Source organism: Gopherus evgoodei, chromosome 18 (assembly GCF_007399415.2).
Source record: "Gopherus evgoodei ecotype Sinaloan lineage chromosome 18, rGopEvg1_v1.p, whole genome shotgun sequence".
Taxonomy (NCBI): domain Eukaryota; kingdom Metazoa; phylum Chordata; order Testudines; family Testudinidae; genus Gopherus; species Gopherus evgoodei.
In genome coordinates, this window is record NC_044339.1 from 20,924,014 (window position 1) to 20,931,881 (window position 7,868).

Sequence of the window (7,868 nt, forward strand, 5' to 3'; positions counted from 1 at the left end):
GCGCGGGCTGGGGCTGCGCGGCGCAGGGTGAGGCTGCTCCGCGCGAAGATGGCTGCGGCGGCCCTGGGTGGGTTTTTTTAAGGAGCAATCTCCCTCCTCCTCCTCCCCCGGCCGCTCTCTCCTCCCTCCCCGCTCCAGCCCCAACCCCCCCAGCCTGCAGCGAGCGCAGGAGGGAGACACACACACACCAAACTGGAATTACATATGCCCAGATTGTGACGTCCAGTCTGGTTACCCTGGCAACCGCATCCCATCGTTTTGGCACCAGGCCTTAGCGGGGGTGCCTGGGGGTGGCCAGGCCGGGCGCTCCCTGCTGAGAAGGGGCAGGGGCGGAGGAAAAGCAGGAGAAATAGCGGGCTTTGCAAGCGCCCACACCCAGGGCTGCTTTCAGGGGACCCGCGGTCCCAGTCTGGAGGGGCAGTGCTGAGACGCAGGGCTTTGTCTGATACAGCCACCGGTTACCCCCACCTGTGCCCGTTTTTCACACTTGCTGTCCGCTCACCCTATGCTGCTGTCACACCTTGCCCACCGTGGGCACTGCCCGGCCGGGAGGTCTCCTCGGACTGGGGCCAGGCTGGCAGGAAAGGGGGCAAGCCACACTGCTGCCTCCCAGCGAGAACACAGGCTCTCCAGGCCGGTAGTGCTCAGCCCCCCCAGCACTTTGGGATCCGCCCTGGGAGGATGCAGAGAAAGATCGGGGACATGGCCCAGGGGTTACCTGCAGCACCAGCCCTTGAGCTCTTCTTGTCCCGTCCCCTCCCCAGCCCGAGGCAGCACATTGACCACGCAGCCAGGTGCGCGGTTTCTTTAATGAGCAACTTGACAGGCAAGGCAGCCTGGAAGTGAAGTGCCCACCGATGGATTCCTCCTGGCCAGAGACCCTGCCTGGTGGAGCCCATTAGTGCCAATCTGGAGACAAGGAGGCAGGCTACTGCCTCTCAGTGCCCTCAAGACATTAGCCTGGAAAGCTGTGGGGGTGTTTAATCCATGCCCCCACTGAAAACAAAAGGTGATAGCCAGGAACATCCTAGCAGGAGAGCCCAGCCTCTGACTTTGCCACATTCACTCATTTCTTACGAGCTTTTATAAACGGCATATGCATTTCTGAATAATTCTCCCCAAGCTCTTACTGTATGTGGACTCTCCCCGTGGCAGTAGTAATAACTTCTCTGAAGAGCCGGCCACAGCCAAACTCACAAGCACTTGTGCTACTGCCTGCAATCTTCTAAAAGCACCTTGAAGAAGCAATAGTACTGTTAGTGCATTACATCTCCCTTATCCCACCACCCAAAATGACAGGCATTATTTAATAGGGCTGTAGAATTGTACTCATCTTTTGTTCCTGGTTTTTTTTAAATAACCCCTCAAATTATAAATTGTTACTGTATATGAGCAGCAGGCTAGCTTCTTTTCATACTGTCATAAACATATTAAGCCTAATTCAAATGAATAAAGCCACAAAGCTATACATTAAGAGGACATAGCAACTCAAACACCAAATCCAGCGACAAAGTTGAAGAAAGCTTATTTAAAAAGAGAGCATTCTGTTGAAATGACTCCCACGCCCTATTTATGAAGGGGACTGAGCATACCTGATTACTTGCCTTTAAATGGTATTTTTATTGTTCCTTTCCTCTGATATGACTAGCCACAGCTTTAAAAAAAAGGGGGGGGGGAATAGTCAAGATTTAAAAATATATGTCACTGCATCCCTCCACATGACTAGTGAGAAAGAACTTTGAGTGTAAGGATGTCTCTTCCTGCATATCTCTAGGCTCTAAAACATCTTTGGTTGTTGGGACCAATTCAACATTGAGAAGGGAAGGTGCCTGTGTGGTTATCACAGTAGTTTTCATGCTGCAAAGCCCTGGATTCAGATTCCCCGTTCACATAAATCAGAACATGGCTTCCTCTTTCTAATTCTGAGACTACACCCCACACCACTACTGCTCAAGATAAGGCTAAAACAACTGACAGCCAAATTTGGAGGGAGTTTGCCTACTAACATGGATGACTGTAATCTGCAATCTGGTGCCACTTTCACACACCCCAAGAAGGAAGGAAAAGGTCTGCTGAGGTGGACAGACCAATGCTAAACCAAAGCAATAACTGATGGAATCCCTGAGCCCTCCTAGAAAGTTCTTACCACATATATGCTTCCACACCATTGCATTGTGGATGCACTTTTGACTATCAACAGAGTTGATAGTCAAAAGCCCTTAAACAGCATAAGCCCTTAAAAAAAGTCTTTAATTTTTAATTTATTTATTTTGGCTGAGTTCAAGCTTCATGCAACAGCAATTCAGGTTAACAGTCTGGGAATTGTTCTGGTTAAAATGGGGAGAAAGCATTATTCAGATCTATTCAAACCCCATACATTCAAGGCATGAAGATTACTTGCTGTTTTGTCCTGGGTCAGTGCTAAAAACACTGTGACTGAAATTAGTGAGTCACCTGCATCACCTCCACGATCGGTGCTGCAATGTGCTGACACTGAAGAGGCTCACAAGCTTCAGCTGGTGCAGAGTTCAGCAACTCTGCTCCTAAGAACATAGTCAAGCATTGCACCTATGCTTCATGGCACACCCTCCATTTCTAGTTAGTTTAGGCCCGCAAGTGAAGGTGTTGTCACAAGATTTAAAAGCTTGCCGACATTAGAAAAGATGCACCAGTTTAACTAAACACATTTAAAATCAATTTAGTTAGGCTCATGCCACTTTATAGACAAGCCCTAATTCTCAAGACTGTTAGGACTGCTGGTTGCTATGCTGATAGTTCCTGAACTTCATTGTCCTAGACTAGAAGCAGGACAATCACAGTTGAGCATCCTCACCTGTGAAACTCTTCTCTGGCATCTCAACAAAGCCCACTTTTTGCAAGTTTCAGGGTCCATTACAAAGCAGATTTGTTTCTGCTAACATAACTCCAACAGGTCTCACTGGAATTTAACGTGTCTGCAAGAACACTGAGCATTGATTGAGTCACATCTCCCCCACTGAGTTTGAAGGTGACAGGATAACATGCTACAGAAACACACTTCCTCCAAGGATCTCAAAGTGCTTTACAAAATACTCATTAAGCTTCACAACACACCTGCAAGGAAAGTAACTTTTTTATTGGTGGGGAAATGAGTCTACATTCAACTTGCACCAGTTTAACTAGTAAGTATTTTAAAAATCAATTTAGTTAAACCAGTGAAAACCTTTTAAGAGAAAATGGGTTCACAACTGGTTTATATCAATTTAGGTAAACTTAGTAATTTACCAGTTTTAGTTAAACCAATGCAAGTTCAGGGTTAGAAAGAGGGGAATGTTTAAATACAGGGTAAGGTTCTCTCAATGCATCAGCATTATTTGTCATTTGGAACAAATATATTTAAAGAACTAAATACTGGAAAAAAAATACATATGAGCTCAGCAGTTAAACATTCTGAGACTCCAAGTACAAGATCACATCAAGTTGCCTTATTCAGGGAGATGCTTACCACTGCTTGCTGGCAAAAATGTAACTGTTCTGCTGTCATACTTGCTGGGAATGAAACTCAAAACTCAAGTTCTACCTATTTTCTATGCATCAAGACTAGTAAACCTGAAAACACTAGTTCCACAATTCTGCTGTCTCCATCATTTTGCTACTATTTATATTGCTATTACAATCCAGACCTTGCTATAACATGGTCCTAGATGACAGATGGTTACCATAACAAAGTGTTACCAGGTCCCTTGATCTGACTAAGTGTAGCAGTCAGACCTTAAGTAAAAGTTAGCACAGATGGCACGGCACGACCAAGGGCTTGTCTAGTTACAGCCTCCATTTTAACACTGTTACAAGCTGTTTTGTACTCATGCTGTAGACTAAGTTAAAAATTTACGGGATGGAGTCATGTCAGTGTCAACATATGAGGAGTCAGCAAACACTAAATGAACATGGATGTGGGAGGGAAATCATGCTGATACAAGAACTGCAAACATGATTGCACATCGGACAAAATTGTCCATGAACACTGCAAGCTGTTGATCCTTGCTTTGTGCTGTTCACATTTTTCACATCAGGTGTTGATGCATCTTGCTTCAAAGTGGTTAATAGCAACATGACAAATCTGCTGTCACCCTGTTGTGAGCTGTTGCTTCCTAATTCCTGAAATTTACTTGATAGACTTTCAAGTTTGATGTCACTGTATCTTCATACAATTTGTACTGACCACCATGAGAGCAGGTGCCTTGTTTTAACTGACAGTAAAACGTAGCCTTTGGTATTCTCCAGTCTACCATAAGAAGGTGGCCAGACTAACACAGCTGAGCTATTATGAGCATGCTTTGAACCTGGCCATCTGACAATGATTGAGGATTTCAGTATTAGGCATTTTGTCCTGCCATTTGCCCTTGCAAACAGATTGAAAACAGCACATATGGAACTGACAAGTCTCCTGATATGGCGGCAATATGTTGTCCATATCTCACAACCATATAGAAGAGTTGTTAGCACAACTGATCAGACATTGAGCTTCGTGCTTGTTCTGATGCCTCTCCCTATCATTCCACGGGCAGTGACACAACATTCCAAATGCAGAGCTAATCTCGGCTATGCAGTGGGTAATCTCATCTTCTGTGACAGCACACTCCAGGTAACAACTTCTCCATGTACCCGAGAGAAACACTGCTGATTTGAGTAACTGGGTGGACGTGCTCATCCCCTGGCACAGGTTGGTACTTCAATTTTCTTCAGGCTACTTGTGAAACCAAAGCAATTAACTGCACAAGCAAAGTGGTCAGTCATAAATGGAATGTCCTCAAATAGACTGAGCAACCAGTGCATAGTCATCAGCAAATAAAAGCTCCTTAAATAAGTACATCTGCCACTTCTGTGCAAGCACAGAAACACTGTTTAATCTGCAACTTCCCATTGGTAGGGAACTAAATAAATATTGTCAGTGTTATGAACATGAACATAACTGAAAAAAGGATGGAAGAGAGCATAGAAGCTCTGTTTGCTGCCATCAGTGACCAGAAAATGGTTTGATATCTAGCAATTCTCCACCACTCTTGCCACCATCCCATCCTGGAAGGATCATATAAAAACACAAACTATGCAGGGCATCCAAAGATGAAAAAGTTTCCCCAAGTCCCTTGCAATTTACATAATCAAAAGCCTTGGGTAAGCCAACAACCACCATACGAAGGGCTGCGGCAGTTTTGCTCCAGACATTTTTCCTGGGGCTGATGAGCTGCAAAGATATCTACAGTGCCCCTATCCAAACTGAAAGCCAGGAAAGATGGTTTCCACAAAACAAGTGTTAAATCTTTTCAATATGACCAAGGATTTTTGCAGCAACAGAAAGTAGAGAAATGCACAATAATTATTAGTTTTTCCTATCAATCTTATGTATATAAAAAAGACTAACAGTGGCATCCTTGTAATCCTGTGACACTATTGTTCCCAGATAATACAGAAAAGCCCTGAAAAATGCCTTGCAATAGGGTAGCCATCCTGCTTATAAGATCTCGCTTGGAATGGCATCTGATCCAGGTGCTTTCCCTTGTGACATCTACTTGACTGCTGTTATGGGCTCATATAAGGTAGGAGCTAGTGCATGTTCTTCTTTTAATGGGTATTGTAGAAGAGCATTAATTGCTTCCTAAGAGATGTTGGAAGGGCAGTTAAGAAGCAAACATTTTGTTCATTGAGCAAGTATTTCTTTTTTCTCCATTAAGAGCCAATTGCCATTCAATGTGCATAGAGGCGCCATACATAGCACAGAGACCAGCAAAGAGAGATTTGGAGGCCTTTTCGGTCTGCTCACAGTTGTAACTCTGCTACCTTTTCCCACCACGGGTTCTTCATTTGCTAAAGTTTGGTCTGTTTTGCAAAATGATATGCAGCCTTCAACTGTCACATCCTTATCTGCTATGTAGGCTCAATGGATAGCATGGCATGAGTTCAAGAGCTGACATATTCAGGGTCATTCTCATCAAAACAATTCCGATGATTCCTCTTTAATGAAGGTGAAAACTTCAGCAGCTATGTGTCACATCCCAAAAATATGTTTCCAGGCTGTCTCAACAGCCACTGAGTCTTCTTCTGTGGCTAAGGGAAGTGCTTCTGCTGGAATTCAGAGTCAGTTTTCCAAGCTTGAAATATTTTCTTCCCTTCATCTTAGAACAGAGACTCATTCAATCTGGCTGCTTTTTGTGGAAGTGAGCTGTGTTGTTGTAGCCATATGTGTCCCAGGATATTAGTTGCTTGAGTCACTGTCTATGTTGCTTCACAGCAACATGAAGATATTTGACTTCTCGCAAGCCTACGATCTGACCAAGAGTTGGCAAATGAGCTTAACATCATGGAGATTTCTTCACCATGGAATGTAATCATGTCCAGTGTTCTGAAAAGGGGTCTTTTACTTACTGGCCTGCTGAAAACTTACTGGTGATGACTAGGTTGTGCTCAGCGCATTTGTAAAGTAGCAGCAAGCTGTTGCTGCTCGCATCAGCAGCTCTGTGATGACCTATCATGTTGCTCCATAATGCATAGTTCCGACCAACTCTAGTATTATAATCACCCAGGATGATCAATCTATCATCACATGGAACCGCCCTGATGATATTATCAAGGGTTTGATAGTCCTCCTTATCTTCATCTGCATAGATAATTCTCAGTGCATATGCGCTAATGACAGAAGCGTAATGACCTTTAGTAAGGCTGACATAGAAGAGCATAAGTTTGTCATTAACACCCTTCAACAATGACTCAAATTTGTGGGCAGTCATAAAGCAGATGGCAAACCCCACAATGTTCATCCTCAGACTTGCCAGTTCAATAAAAGATATAAACAACACTCACTTCTTCTAGCTGCAACTCACCAGCTAGTCTTGTCTCACTGAGTGCAGCAATATCTATATTGTACCATGCCAATATTCTACAGACTTAAAAGTTTCCATGTTTAGGTCCATTATCTGTCAAGGAGTGTATGTGAAGATTCCAGGTTGCAGCATTTTCTACAATGGATTGGGAAACCCACACCTGCAGGAACCATACTGAAAAGCTTAACAAGTCCTGCCACAAGTCTACTTAATTTTTCAAAGTTGTCATATGGACAGAGCCCAGACTTGAAGTCATTGCACTAGAAATAAAGCACCAAGACACCTAATACAAGATTCTCCTCAGGCCTTGACCCTAAGCATTTGTGAAGTCACAGCTGCTTAAAAAGCATGCTGCTATGCAGTACAGTCAGGTTCCCGGCCTAGGCCAGGAGAGCTCATGTTGCTCATCAGCACCAACACTGTCCATCTCCAAAGGAACACATGGCCAGCCCAGTACCACCATAAGAATGGCAACTTAGACGGAAGGAAGGGCAGGGAAGAGAAAAAACAAGGAAAACATTTTGTATGGTTTAATGCTTCAGCTTCACAAAGCTTTAGTGACTAACTCTCAATATCACTCCAAGGTAACAGTTTTCATGTAAATTACAGCAATAGAAAAAAAAATAGGAAGATGAGCCATGCCACACCACAAGAGTCAAGTCTCTATTTGAAGTGAGGGAACTGTACAGGCAACAGATTCTCTGAAATATTCTAGCAGAGCCAAAACTGGCTCGACCACCCGCTTCCGACAGATGTTTAAGAACCCCCATGCATTCATACTGTCAATCCTTCACCCTCTGTACTCTCAGCCTGAGAAACTCCCCACTCCAGCTGAGGGCAGAATACTGTGAGAAGTTAAGACAGGTTGCAATAGGTATTTAATATATTGTTGTAAAATATTCTCAGGAGGCTGCATTAAGGACATTACTCAAATAAAGTAGGGTGAGATTTACCTTCTCTATCACCCACGATTCCACCACCACTCTTTTGCTACTACAACCCAGGAAGGGG